The following is a 15,646-nucleotide window of genomic DNA, read 5'->3' as shown; positions in this document are numbered from 1 at the left end:
AAAGTAAACGTAACAGGTTTTACGAAAAAGTACTTTCCTTATAGCAAAAAACCAAGCTGTATGATCCGACATTGGACGACCAATATAAACTTTACTTCCTCGCACCACGATCTGAAAGGTCTCATTCTTTAGCCCCACGACTCACTGGCATCCGCTCTCATTCCGCTTGGTCACGTCCGAGCTGGAAATCACCCCGCAACTGACTCCGCACGGGCTCTGTATCGAGCTTCTTAGGCTTTATCTCCGTCGGAAAACAAAGGAAACAACTTCCATACAAATAAAGGAAACATTATACAAAACTTTCATCGTATAAATAAACCCTAAAGTGGAAAAACGTTTTCTACCACCATGGGCATACTCAGCTTATCAATCTAGATAAACGCCATTCGTCACTCGCCCAATTACGCCTTTCCTTCGAAGCCGAACTAGGTTACAGCATCCCCTTTAAGGACGATTCGAACCGAGTTGACCTTATTGACAGCACGAAAGTGTCATGGTCTAATCCTTTGGCAGCAACGTCCTTGGCTATAAAGCTGAGCACAGCCTTCAATAACTTGAGCACAGCAACGTCCACCGCTCCAATAACTTGACGGGTAAACGGTAATCCGGAATTTGTCTTGAAACGCCAAGTAACGATTACACAAACAATTATCGTACCACCCAAAAACGGGAATCAAACGGTAAATTCGTCATAACAAAACTCAGTCCTAACAACCAAACAGTTAACGGAAAGGTTCCACTTGTCAAAAATCGACCAAGTTCCATATACTACGATTCACTTTAAGCCCGCTGTGTTTTACTCGTAAAATGCGGCATGTAAGGAAAACTCGTAACAGAGCTCCTATAGCTATACGGAACATCCTCAAATAGACCCGAAAGAAATCTCGGAAGGCCAACACCACACAAAGCAAGAACTACGAAAGGCTTGATCCCTTCAACAAGGGTACGTAGGCAGCCGTCAAAAGGCGCAGGCGTAGCGACCGAGCATGTACACAGCTCGGTCCCTACGTAGCGACCGAGCTCTCCCCGAAGCTCGGTCGCTACGTAGCGACCGAGCTCGCACTGAAGCTTGGTCGCTACGTAGCGACCAAGCTCTCCCCGAAGTTCGGTTGCTACGTAGCGACCGAGCACGTACACGGCTCAGTCGCTACGTAGCGACTGAGCTCTCACCGAAGCTCGGTCGCTATGTAGCGATCGAGCACGTACACGGCTCGGTCGCTACGTAGTGACCGACCGAAGCTCGGTCGCTACGTTGCGACCGAGCACGCACACGACTCGGTCGCTACGTATCGACCGTGCTTTCTTAAAAATCGATACGACACGAATCCATACATTCTCGTCTACTCTTTAATGCTATCTCTTAATCCATGCATTCTCGTCTACTATTTAAATGCTATCTCCCGTAGACCATGGCTAAATCATTCTATGTTTCCCGTCACGTGAAGTCATCAGTCAAACTTTACGATAAAAACCGTGGGAAGTTTCCTTTTATCGAAGAAACCGTAATAAACGTTTCGAGCCAAAGACGGACAAAGAGACCTAAGACGTGACTCGAAACCCACTTACGATTTCTTAACCCAAAGCCCATAAACTGATAAATGTCAAGTTTCCGCGGATAAATATGAAGTATTTGAAGATAATTAGAAAGATCGGGAAAAACGGATTATCTCCATTTTTAAGTTATGATGGCTTAAGGGCAGAGGAGGAAAAAGCGTAAACCGACCTAGGAGCGAGTAAATAAGGAGTCCTAGGCGAGAGGCACGGGGGACAAGTTTTTAGACTCACAACTCTCGGCACTTAGAAACTCTGAGGCATTATTCTCGACATGCTCTGTTTCCATGACTAGCACCTGATTACCAGACGAACGTGCACAAGCAGTTCGATCTATTGGTTCACTCTTGAACTACGTTCGGCTTGATCCTTGAAAGGGGTATGTAGGAAGCCTTTCATAAAGTTCAGTCCGGAATCAATCAAAAACCTATTCTGTATTTTCTTCGTTTTTTGTTATCGAGCTGCGAGTCAACTAGGTTTGAGCTTTTAGGCCACTAGAACTAGGTAACTCGCTGACAGCCTTTGAGGCCAAAGCTTTTATGATCTCTTGTAATGATCGCAACGCTCTCACGCAGACTCGAAATAAGATCTACTGTTTTCTCTAAACTCGTTTGTTATCTTCTCATGATTTCCGTATATATTTGGTCACTTGCCATGGGCTCTCGCAGAGATCCGGGACCTCTGGAAAATTAGGGTTTTCTTAGTTTCCTAATTTAAATGTAAATCGACAGTGCGAATTTCCCACAGACGTTCCCATGGTTTGATTGACACAAGATATATCTTTGAGTTAGCTTTCCAATGCCACCGGTCTGAGGTCAATCAGCATACTGTAGCATAAGTTATGTCCGTTTTATTGAAGGGTGGACAGAGCACACCGTCCAGCTCGGCGGATGGCCGATCTGGATTGAACACACAACCAGCTCGGCCATCCGCCGAGCAGGACCAGTCCAGTTCAGCGGATGACCGAGCTGGTTCGAACACGCAACCAGCTCGGCCATCCGCCGAGCTGGATCCAACTCAGGACCAGTCCAGTTCGGCGGATGGCCGAGCTGGATCGAACACGCAACCAGCTCGGCCATCCGCCGAGCTAGACCAGTCCAGTTTGGTGAATGGCCGAGCTAGATCGAACACCCGACGAGCTCCGCCATCCGCCGAGCTGAACCAGTCCAGCTGGGCGGATGGCCGAGCTGAACCAGTCCAGCTGGGCGGATGGCCGAGCTGGATCGAACACGCGGCCAGCTAGGCCATCCGCCGAGCTGAACCAGTCCAGCTCGGCGGATGGCGGAGCTGGATCGAACACGCGACCAGATTGGCCATTCGGCGAGCTGGACCGAACACGCAACCAGCTCGGCCATCTGCCGATGCTGAGCTGGACCAGTCCAGTTCGGCGGATGGCCGAGCTTGACCGAACATGCGACCAGCTCGGCCATTTGCCGAGCTGGACCAGTCCAGTTTGGCGGATAGTCGAGCTGGAACGATCGTGTTGTCTTCATCTCGTCCTCGCAGCTCTCTCCTTCTAGATTAGAAAGAACCTGCTCTTGTTTCATCTCGATCGGAGTCACCGTTGGAACTTTACGATTTAAAAACCGCAAGAACGCGTTCTCTCGAATAACATTCGGATTGATTGTATAAAACGGCAACGGTTAGGTGAATACCTCGAATTGCCTACGCTATACGGGGAATTGAATGTTTTTCGGAATCGACGTCGTTCCGAAAGCGCTCTTTTAATAAAATCGTAAAAACGCCTAAGTCAAAAAACAGCCCGAAAGGACCCAGAACGCGGCTAAGAGCCCACTTACGGTTTTATACCAAATCAAGCCCAATCGTTATGACGATTTATCTTTTGTTATACAGGAGAAGATAAATGTCAAGTTCGGAGGATAAATGTGAAGTTTCCAAAGATAAACACGAAGATCAAAGAAAAATGGAATACTTCCGCGAAGCGATAAACTCGACCGAGGGCAGAAAGGGAAAGAGAAAACCACCTCTAGGAGGAGTATATAAGGACGCCGAGGTTTAAGAGGCAAGGGGACAATTCTTTTAGACTTAGAACTCTCTGCACTTAGAAAATTTTAGGCATTATTCTCGACATGCTCTGTTTCTCTGTTTCTATGACTGGAACCCGATTACCAGACGAACGCACACAAGCAGTTCGATCTCTTGGCTAACTCTTGAACTACGGTCGGCTTGATCTTCAAAAGGGGTACGTAGGCAACCTTTTATAAGGTTCAGTCCAAAATCAATCAAAACCTTTTTCATATCTTTTTTGTTTGTTGTTATCGAGCTGTGACTCAACTAGGTTTAAGGTTTTTGGTCTTTAGAACTAGGGAACTCACTGACAGCTCTTGCGTCTGAAGCTTTTGTAATCTTTTGTAATGATCACAACGCTCTTACGCAGATTCAAAATAAGATCAACTTTTTCTAAACTGGCTTTATTGTCTTTGCATATTTTCTGCATTTATTTGGTTACTTGTCGTTGGCTCTCGCAGAGAATCCGGGACCTCTGGGAAAGTTATGGTTCCTTGACTTTCCTAATTTAAACGAAAATCGACGGTGTGAATTTAGGTTCCCACAGTTTGGCGCTAGAAGGAGGGGAGGTACGGATTACTCTAACTCATAGCCGCAAAATGCTTGATCGAACTAATGTCTGGAAATACGAAAGACAAAATCGCAGTTCGCAACAGCGCTGGTAAGACAACTCCAGCTGCCACTGCGCCTATGGCCAACGCTTACGCAAACACCACAGTTCTTGAGAAAATCGAAAACCTAGCCGCGACTTTTCGCCACAGGAAGTGCAACGAAACGAGCTCTCGATTTCTCTGTTTAAACATAAAGGGAAGCGATAAATTTTATCAAACCCCGTAAGTTTGGCTCATTACCAAACTAAAGAAGTCTCAACGAGTAAGGTTTTTACCAAAACACGTTTTTCGAAAGCTTTTCGGAAAAGTAAAACTTGCTCTCCCCAAAACCGCAGAAAAACCCTAGGTTAATCACGGAAAAAGGAAGCACAGCTAATCGGGTACATAACTCACCGATGTACTTCTTCCGATTATCTTGCGGAAAAACCCTAGGTTAGTCGCGGAAAAAAAGAAAGCACAGCAAATCGGGTACATAACTCGCCGCTGTACTTTTTCCGAATATCTTTCGGAAAAACCCTAGATTAATCGTAGAAAAAGGAAGCGCAGCAAATCGGTTACGAAACACCTACGGCTGTACTTCTTCCAAATAACTTTCAGAGAAACGAAGTTGATTTCTGTAGAATCACTCGAAACCTAAAACGGCTGACGAAGACTAAATAAAGCGAAACGGGAGATCGTATCCCCACCGCTAAAACGTTCTCTGAAGCGTAAGATTTCGTAAGAACTCAAGTATCACTTCCATAGTAACAAATTCCGCAAGTTGTCGATGTTTGTCACCTAAATATTACTTCGGAAAAAACTACTCGAAACTTCCACGGATCAATCCCACGGATATGAGAAAAATTTATGATTAAGCTTTGTTACAATAATTAACCTCGTCACGGCTCTCGTACAGCAAAAACATTAAAACTTCTTTACGGAACAAGTCTCGTAAAAATTATGCTCGAAAACATCTTGCGAAATAACCTTTGCAAAAATTAAGCTTGACAAAATTTTACGAAACAACTTTCGTAAAATTAAAATCGATAACATTCTGCGGAATAACTTTCATAAAATTAAACTCAATATTATTTTTCGGAAAAAACTTTCGTAAAACTAAAGTTTGCAAAATTTGACAACCTTCGAAAATCTAACAACGATCGTAGAACAAAAATATCGGATAAGGAAAGAGATGGAGTGAAATCCGAGAATCAAAATTTGCCCATCCACCTCTCTCCACGGTCTCACAATCCTTCCTATCACGCCTTGATCTGTCGCCAAAACATCATCACCTGGCGAGTCTTCCTGATAATCCTTGGCATCTCTAGATCGTCCTTGGCTATTCCGAAACGCTATAAAGTTTTCAACGAGATGCTTATTAATTTTCGTAAATCCAATTATACTAAGATTGAAACATGGATCATGAAAATCGCAAGATTGGCAGCAGTCTAAAACACGGCTAGGAATGCAGAGAAGTTCAGGAAGAATCAATATTCTTGCTATTTGAAATGGGCAGACAGACACGAAAAGAGTAAGGGCAAATGAGCAAGCAAAACGGAGAAGAGGCTAACCCGAATCTTCGAGAGAAGTAAGGTATTTCCGACTGGAAATATGGCTTGGAAATTTCATAGGAAATTACTAAGAAATAGAAACGCCTTTGAGACTGCCGTAGAACTTTAGGGAACTTAAAACCTAGGTGGATAGTCTAGCAAACTAAGTCTTAGGCGATTTTTCTTGTCTCGGTATATTGTTCCATGACTGTTCAGGTAGATCTTGCAAACCGATCTAAACTCTCTGAAAATCGAGAAACGATCGCCACGCATATCCAGCTCGCTTCCTAAAGAGAGAAAAAACTAGAGACATGAACGTCGTCTTAAAACAGATTCGTTTCTAGCGATTTTCTCAAAACAGACATATTCCAAGTCGTCAACCTGGAAACAACCAAATCAAAGTCCTAGCATCATCTTTAAATTGACCCGGATTGTCGATCGTTCCAAACCTCGGAAGAAGAAACATACACAACCCTTTAAAGTATCGGTTCAACCGCTTTCTTTCGTAAAAAGAAAAAAAGGGGGAGTAGGTAACCTATACTATACTCGTATACTTCCAAACTTCAAAAACTCTTGTAAATAGTCAAGAAAACGCTTTCGTCAAAGTAAATCGTCCCAAATAGGCAAACGACAATCGAACATTTGTCTAAACGCCAGCAACATATCCAGACGATCATGAACATAATCTCCAAGACTATACTGCATTTCTTGTCGGAATCATGCATATAGAAAAGCTGTACCAATATTAAACTGAAACTCGACAATTAGATAAAGTCTTGAAGCCCTTTCCGGCTTTATAAAGCCAGTTTTGTATAAAAATTTCTACAAGAAATCTTCAAGCATGAAAGCATTACTTTCAGTTTCCGTTGAACCAAGTGAGTCACGGAAAAGAATCGAAAACATTTATGACGAAGAAAACTCGAGAATAAATGTAGCATCAAGCACATTAAAGGGAACACTTTCTTCCTGATCGTTGGCTAGATTTACCTCTGGTTTACCAATTCGTTCCAGAAACTAATTTGTCATGAGAATCCTATCAAAAAACCTATGAAAAACGTTCCCCGACTAGATCGTAGTGAAATAAACTTCGGTAACACTCCATGAGTAACTCCAAGCAACTTTCACCTAAGATCGAAATGACAGCATAAACGTTTCTCGTAAAACCCGCAGAAACAACGCTACTTTGACATGTGTATACATATCACAGATTTTCAATCTTCGTAAAACCGGTCCCCATTACTTACACGAAAAATCCTTCGTACAATCAGATCAAGTCTTACGAAGAAACTTTCGAAAGTAAACATAACTGGTTTTACGAAGAAGTATATTTTTTATAGCAAACACAAAGCCGTAAGATCTGACTTTGGATGATCAATCTAAACTTTATCTCTTCGCATTACGATCTAATAGATCTCATTTTTTAGCCCTGCGGCTCGCTGACTTCTGCCTTTCTTTTCCCTCGGCCACATCCGAGAAGGCAATCCCACAGCTGACTCCGCACTCTTAGGCTTCGTCTTTCTCAGAGAAAAACGAATCAATTTTCATAAGACTATAGGTAACATTATACGAAACATTTGTCGTCTAACTGAAACCTAGAGCGGAGAATCGTTTTCTACGACTATCGGCCATCTTAAAACGGATAACCCTGGCAAACCTGGCCTATCAATCTGGACAAGCCCTCTTTGGCCCTCGGTCAATTACACCTTCCAGTAAAAGTCTGAACCAGAATTCAGAATCCCCTTTAAGGACAATCGTAAACTAACATGATCTTCATGTTAACAAGAAAGTACCATGGTCTAATCCTTGACCTACAACGTCCTTGGCTATCTGAGTGAACACATCCTTCATGCTAAGCCAAAGTATTTGAGCAACCATGTCTCCATCACTTAACGCCTAAACGAAAATCTACGATTTGTCTAAAAACGTTACTCGTAGTCTTCCCTCTACACCAATATAAAATGCCATCGGCAACAACATGCCTGATAATCTCTACACGACATAAAAACTGGACCGTAAAGGTCTCACTGGAAAACAGGTCTTAAGAATCTCAACTCCAGGGCAAGCTACGAAAGGATTGATCCCTTTGACAAGGGTACGTAGGCAGCCTTCACAAGGCGCAGCCCCAATCTTATCGCATTGCACTCTCAGAAGAACGAGAAGACCACTTACGACGGACCTTTTCAACCATTAATTCCGCCTAACTTTCCTAACTTGCCAAGCCACTGTTGGGGTCAAAATCGGTCACGACGGAATCAAAGTCTAAAAGTTCCCGGAAAATATTTCTCGCAATATTAATTTCGTATAATTTTTATTGAAAAGGTTATACGATGAGTTATTGATATATTTTATCGACAACAAGACGCAAACATTGTTGGGGTCGAAAACGGTTATCTCGAACTAAACGTCCAAAGACTGCGTTTCTGTACGAAATCTTTCTCAACACACTCTCGACAAAATCTCCTGAGCAAAAGACTCGACTTCTTATTAAGCTTGGTTGTAATAATTAACCTCGTCACGGCTCTCGGACAGCCAAAACTTGAAAACTTCTTTACGGAACAAATCTCGTAAAAATTATGCTTGACAGCTCTTTACGGAACAAATCTCGTAAAAATTAAGCTCGACAACATTTTATGAAACAAGTTTTGTAAAATTAAAATCGAAAACATTTTGCGGAATAACTGTCGTAAAATTAAACTCGATATTATTTATTGGAAAAACTTACGAAAAACTAAAATTGGCAACATATGACAACCTTCGAAAATCTAACAACGATCGTAGAAAATGAGTCTCGGTTAAGTAAAGAGATGGAGCGAAATCCGAGAATAAAAATTCGCCCATCCGCCTCTCTCCACGGTCTCACCATCCTTCCTCTCGCGCCTTGATCTGTGGCCAAAACCTCATCACCTGGCGAGTCTTCCTGATCATCCTTGGCATCTCTCGATCGTCCCTGACTATTCCTAAACGCTAAAAAGTTTTCGACAAGATGCTTATTCATTTTCGTAAATCCAATAATACTAAGATTGAAACATGGATCACGAAAACCGCAATATTGGCAGCAGCCAAAACGCGGCCAGGAAAGCAGAGAAGTACAGGAAGAATCAATATTCTTGCTATTCGAAGTGGGCAGACAGACACGAAAAGAGTAACGGCAAATGAGCAAGCAAAACGGAGAAGAGGCTAACCCGAATCTTCGAGAGAACTAAGGTATTTCCGACTTGAAATTTTTGAAATCAGACTTGGAATTTTCGTAGGAAATTACTAAGAACGCCTTTGAGATTGCCATAGAACTTTAGGGAACTTAAAACCTAGGTGGATAGTATAGCGAAATATGTCTTAGGCAATTTTTCCTGTCTCGATATATCGTTCCATAACTGTTCAGCCAGATCTTGTAAACAGATCTAAAATCTCTGAAATCGAGAAACGATCGCCACCAATATCCAGCTCGCTTCCTAAAGAGAGAAAAAACTAGAGAAACGAACGTCGTCTTAACACCGATTCGTTTCTAGTGATTTTATTAAAACTGACATATTCCAAGTCGTCAACCTGGAAACAACCAAATCACAGTCCCAGCGTCGTCTTTAAATCGACCCAGATTATCGATCATTCCAAACCTCGGAAGAAGAAACGTACACAACCCTTCAAAGTATCGGTTCAACCGTTTTCTTTCGTAAAAAAAAGGGGAGTGGGTACGTATACTATACTCGTATACTCCCAAACTTCAAAATCTCTTGCAAATCATCAAGAAATCGCTTTCGTCAATGCAAATCGTCCCAAATAGGCAAACGACAATCTAAAATTCGTCTAAACGCTAGAAAGATATCCGGACGATCATGAACATAATCTCAAAGACTATACAGCATTTCTTGTCGCAATCATGCGTATAGAAAACCTGTACCAATATCAAACTGAAAATCGACGATTAGCCAAAGTCTTGAAGCCATTTCCGGCTTTATAAAGCCAGTTTCGTTTAAAAATTTCTATGAGAAATCTTCAAGCACCAAAACATTTCTTTCAGTTTCCGTTGTACCAAGTGAGTCACGGAAAAGCATCGAATACATTTACGACGAAGAAAACTCGAGAATAGATGTAGCATCGTGCACATTAAAAGGAACACTTTCTTCCCAATCGTTGGCTAGATCTACCTCTGGTCGACCAATTCGTTCCGGAAACGAATGTGTCATGAGAATCCTCTCAAAAAGCCTATGAAAAACGTTCTGCGACTAGATCGTAGTGAAATAAACTTCAGTAACATTCCATGAGTAACTCCAAGCAACTTTCACCTAAGATCGAAATCACAGCAGAAACGTTTCTCGTAAAACCCACAGAAACAACCCTACTTTGACATATGTATACATATCACCGATTTACAACCTTCGTAAAACCGGTCCCCATTACTTACGTGAAAGACCTTCGTACTATCAGATCAAGTCTTACGAAGAAACTTTCGAAAGTAAACATCATAGGTTTTACGAAGAAGTATATTTTGCATAGCAAACATAAAGCTGTAAGATCTGATTTTCGATGATCAATCTAAACTTTATCTCTTCGCATTACGATATAATAGATCTCATTTTTTTATCCCTGCGGCTCGCTGGCTTCTGCCTTTCTTTTCCCTCGGCCACATCCGAGAAGGCAGTCATCCCGCAGCTGACTCCACAATGGTTATGTAGCAAACCTCTTGGGCTTCGTCTTCCTCAGGCAAAAAAAAATTGATTTTCATAAGACTATAGGTAACATTATACGAAATATTCGTCGTATAACTGAAACCTAGGGCGGAGAATCGTTTTCTATGACCATCGGCCATATTAACATGGATAACCCCGGCAAACTTGGCCTATCAATCTCGAAAAGAGCTCTTTGGCCCTCGGTCAATTACGCCTTCCAGTAAAAATCCGAACCATAATTCGGCATCCCCTTTAAAGACAATCGTAAACTAACATGACCTTAATGTCAACACGAAAGTACCACGATAGAATGCCTGACCTACAACGTCCTTGGCTATCTGAGTGAACACATCCTTCATGACAAGCCAAAGTATTTGAGAAATCATCACTCCATCACTTAACGGCTAAACGACGATATGCGATTTGTCTAAAAATGTCATGTGACTATTAATAAAATAATTATCGTATAACCCATAGTCAAAAATCATATGATAAATTCTTCGTAATAAAACTCAGTCCTAACAACCAAACGGTTAACAGAAAATCTAAACTTGTCGACAGTCGACCAAGTTCAATACGTTCCACCGATAACTTTATAGCACGCTATGTTTTACACGTAAAATGCGGCATGTAAGGAAAACTCGTAACAGAGCTTCTAAATCTATACGAAACATCCTCAAATGTACACGAAATAGATCTCGGAAAGCCAACACTGCCCAAAGGACTACGAAGGAAAACACTTCTTCCCAGGGACAAATTTACGCAACCCCTCGATCCTAATTCCTCGATCACAAATCAAATTATTAGCATCCCAAAATGAACAACAGTTTTGGATGCGAACATCTGTAGACAAACCTGAATGTTTCTCAAACGCAGGGTTAAGACTAAAACCTTACAATATCGCGAAACATCTTCAAGCCCGCGAACATTTCGAGCACGAAACGCGGCATACGAAAGAAAAATAAATCTTCAGCATTGAGAGACGTCGCAGACGCCTGAAGAACCATTTTACGACAAAATTACCTTCCTCGATAAAGGCACCTTCTTGGAAGACCAAACATTCATACATACTAACATCTTTTCAAACACGTATTCTTCCCGAAGACTCAAAAACGGTAATATCTACCGATAAGTTTATTTCTGATCACAACGAACTCTTAACGTCCTAAACAGACTTAGCCATCTCGTAGAGATAGCTCTCGTACACCCGACACAAGGGTAATAGCGCTATATTAAAAAAAATCCGAAATTTTGGTCAGCACTTTCGGGAGACTTAAAAATTGTCCTCGAAGAGATGCTCGATTTCTACCATACAACTCACGTAAGCCGAGAACATATCGTGGACTTTAAAGCGGGATGGAATCAGGTCAAAAATTATACGGGAAACATAAGCCGAAGTAGTCATTGCACCCCCATAAAGCCGTGATTAGACCTAGGTCTTACCCTAAACCCAGCACACTGGTCTCTAACATCTCTACGCATAGTAGCAAACACCCTGGTACGAGATCCCATAATTTGTCTCTTGGCTAATATTCGTGCATCATCAGAAATCCCCCAAGTTTATGCACTGCAGAAAACTCTCGAAACAGATCACAAAAAAAGCAGTTCACACAGAGTTAGATTACGAGATGACAACTCGTAGTATTCCCTCTACCCCAATATAAAATGCCATCGGCAGCAACATGCCTGATAACCTCTACACGACATATAAACTGGACCATAAAGGTCTCACTGGAAAACAGGTCTTAAGAATCTCAACTCCAGGGCAAACTACAAAAGGCTTGATCCCTTCGACAAGGGTACGTAGGCAGCCTTCACAAGGCGGAGCCCCAATCTTATCATATTCCACTCTCAGAAGAACGAGAAGACCACTTACGACGGACCTTTCCAACCATTAATTCCACCTAACTTTCCTAACTTGCCTAACTTGCCAAGCCACTCGCTAGAACCTCACGCTAAAAGATCTCAATTCTAACGAGCTGGGGGGCTAACTGTTGGGGTCAAAATCGGTCACGACGGAATCAATGTCTAAATGTTTGTTGGGGTCAAAACCAGTCATGACAGGATTAACATTTAAAAACCTTCGGAACTTCAAAAATCAGCGATAAACTTAACCAAAGCATCCCACGACTCGCACGATTGATCATAAAGACGTTCAGAACAAGATCGGGATACGATCAAGGTTTCAAGATAATACGCAACAACCAGGCCCGAGCCTACGAAGATTAACCCGTGCGCCACAGGGCAACCGTTGACTCGCCGCCTTCGCGGTCGCCACAGGCGACCATTGACTCGCCGCCCTCATGGTCGCCACACGGCCAAACACGCCATCCTCGCGGTCGCCACGAGCGACCGGCGTTGCCTCCCTCGCGGTCGCCACGGGCGACCGGCAATGCGTCTCTATCGCGGTCGCCACGGGCGACCGGCGTCATCTCCCTCGCGGTCGCCATGGTCCCTCACAGTTGCCATGGGCGACCGGCATGCGTCTCCCTCGCGGTCGCCACAAGCGACCGGCGTCGCCTCCTTCGCGGTCGCCACGGGCGACCGGCACGCGTCTTCCTCGCGGTCGCCATGGGCGACCAGTTCCTCGCCTCCCCGGGTCGCCACGAGGCGATCAGCTCCTCGTTCTTCCTGGCCGGCATGGAGCGGTCGGCGCAACGATAAAACCATCAAAGTACGTCTTTCTACGATTTCAAATGGACCGTGCGAAATGACAATGGTTAACTTAAACAGCATGGGCCGCATAGCCGGTTTGAATATTCAACAAAGACGACGCCGTATCAATAAGCTTTTGTAATCTTTTGTAATGATCACAACGCTCTTACGCAGATTCGAAATAAGATCAACTCTTTCTAAACTGGCTTTATTGTCTTTGCATATTTTCCTCATTTATTTGGTTACTTGTCGTTGGCTCTCGCAGAGAATCCGAGACCTCAGGGAAAGTTAGGGTTTCCTGACTTTCCTCCGATTACGGAAATCGACGGTGAGAATTTTGGTTCCCACAGTACGTAGGCAGCGTTTCATAAGGTTCAGTCCGAAATCAATCAAAACCTTTTCCATATCTTTTTCCGTCTTCTGTTATCGAGCTGCGACTCAACTAGGTTTAAGGTTTTAGGTTGCTAGAACTAGGTAATTCACTGACAGCTCTTGCGGCCGAAGCTTTTATAATCTCTTGTAATGATCGTAACACTCTTACGCGGATTCGAAATAAGATCTACATTTTCTATAAATTCGTTTTGTTATCTTTTCATATTTTCCGCATTTATTTGGTCACTTGTCGTTGGCTCTCGCAGAGAATCCGAGACCTCAGGGAAAGTTAGGGTTTCCTGACTTTCCTCCGATTACGGAAATCGACGGTGAGAATTTTGGTTCCCACAGTACGTAGGCAGCGTTTCATAAGGTTCAGTCCGAAATCAATCAAAACCTTTTTCATATCTTTTTCGTATGTTGTTATCGAGCTGCGACTCAACTAGGATTAAGGTTTTTGGTCGTTAGAACTAGGGAACTCGCTGACAGCTCTTGCGGCCGAAGCTTTTGTAATCTTTTGTAATGATCACAACGCTCTTACGCAGATTCGAAATAAGATCAACTCTTTCTAAACTGGCTTTATTGTCTTTGCATATTTTCCTCATTTATTTGGTTACTTGTCGTTGGCTCTCGCAGAGAATCCGGGACCTCTGGAAAAGTTAGGGTTTCTTGACTTTCCTAATTTAAACAAAAATCGACAGTGCGAATTTCGGTTCCCACAATCTCAAACTTTGTGTTCAGGTTGTTGTTGACAGAATCGATATTCCCATTGAAGTCCACCGTCATGCTCTGCTGTCCCTCAAGAACCCTATCAAGCATTGCTTCAATCTTGCTCTCCTGAGTAGGTGGTGGTGGCTTCTGGTAAGATGAGTTTCCATAACTCATGTTGTTGTTGTTGCTGTAGTTCTGGCTGTAGGGTTTCTGGTACTGCAAACTCGGGTTGAAATTACTCCTTTGTCCATTTCCATAAAAGTTTCCATTCTGGTTTCCAGACCTCTGAAATCCAGTTCCACCGATGAAGGTGACATCCTCCTCTACTCTATCCTATGTGTCTACAGCATCTGCATCCTCTACTAAGCAAGCCTGCTTCCTGAGAAGCTTGTGAACACTTACCAGCTTTGCCCTCACCTCATCCATCTGATCATTCCCAAGGATGGCTGTAGATCTCTTCGAGTCTGGTAATTGGAATGAGTACATACTTTGCAAGCTGGATGCCAAGTTATCGATAACTCTCACTGCCTCTAAGGGATTCCTAGTGTTGAAGTTCCCATCACTGGAAGCATCAAGAGCCATCTGATACTGCACTGTGATGCCTCTAAAGAAAGTACTGAGCAGATGTACTTCATTGAATCCATGGGGTGGGCAGTCCCTCTGATAAGACTTGAATCTGATCCAGGAGCTTCTGAATGATTATGTAGGCTCCTTCGCGAATGTAGCAATCTTGCTCCTCAAGTCTTCAGCACGTGCCTCGTCGAAGAAGTTACGGAGGAATGAGTTATTGATGTCGGCCCAGGATGTAAGAGATCCTGGTGGTAAGTGCTTAAGACAATACGAAGCCTCTCCAGCAAGTAAGTACTTGAATAGCTTGCAAAGTAGGTAGTCCTCAGGGTCTCCATTGACTTTTATAGCAGATATAAGATCCTCAAACCTCTCCAGATGGTCCATAGGATGCTCGTTAGATAACCCACAGTAGAGTGTCTGTCCCACGAGTGTGTAGTACTGCGGCTTCAACTCGAAATCGCCTCTCTGGATAGTTGGAGGACGAATAGCGGATCTGTTGGCATAGAACTGATTTGGACGGTTGTAATCAGCCAACGTTCTGGGTCGAGCAGCTTCATCTACATGTTGATCAGCTCCGGTAGCATCAGTATCGGACTCAGGGATTGCATCCCCCTGATCATCTATCCTCTGACTTGCTCCATTACGTAGATTACCCTCCTGGTCATGCAGGTCTCCATTATCATCTCGTACAAGAATCAAAGTCGCAACCATGTCTCGCGTCTCAGTATCGATCGATGTTTGGACTGAAGTATCGATTGACGTCGGATGGAAGATATTGGTCGACGGAAAAGTACCTTCGGTCGACGGTGGTGAGCGAGTGTCGCTCGACGAAACTGGTGTTTGGGTCAACGGTGGTCGACGAAAATCGAGCGACGAACAATGGTTGTTGTCGATCGATGAGGAGCGTCTTCCTTTGCTGATTGAACGTTCCAAACTTGCAGGATCTGATGAGAAT

This window comes from Brassica oleracea, chromosome C8 (genome assembly GCF_000695525.1).
Source record: "Brassica oleracea var. oleracea cultivar TO1000 chromosome C8, BOL, whole genome shotgun sequence".
NCBI lineage: Eukaryota > Viridiplantae > Streptophyta > Magnoliopsida > Brassicales > Brassicaceae > Brassica > Brassica oleracea.
Note: the sequence above shows the minus strand (reverse complement) of the source record.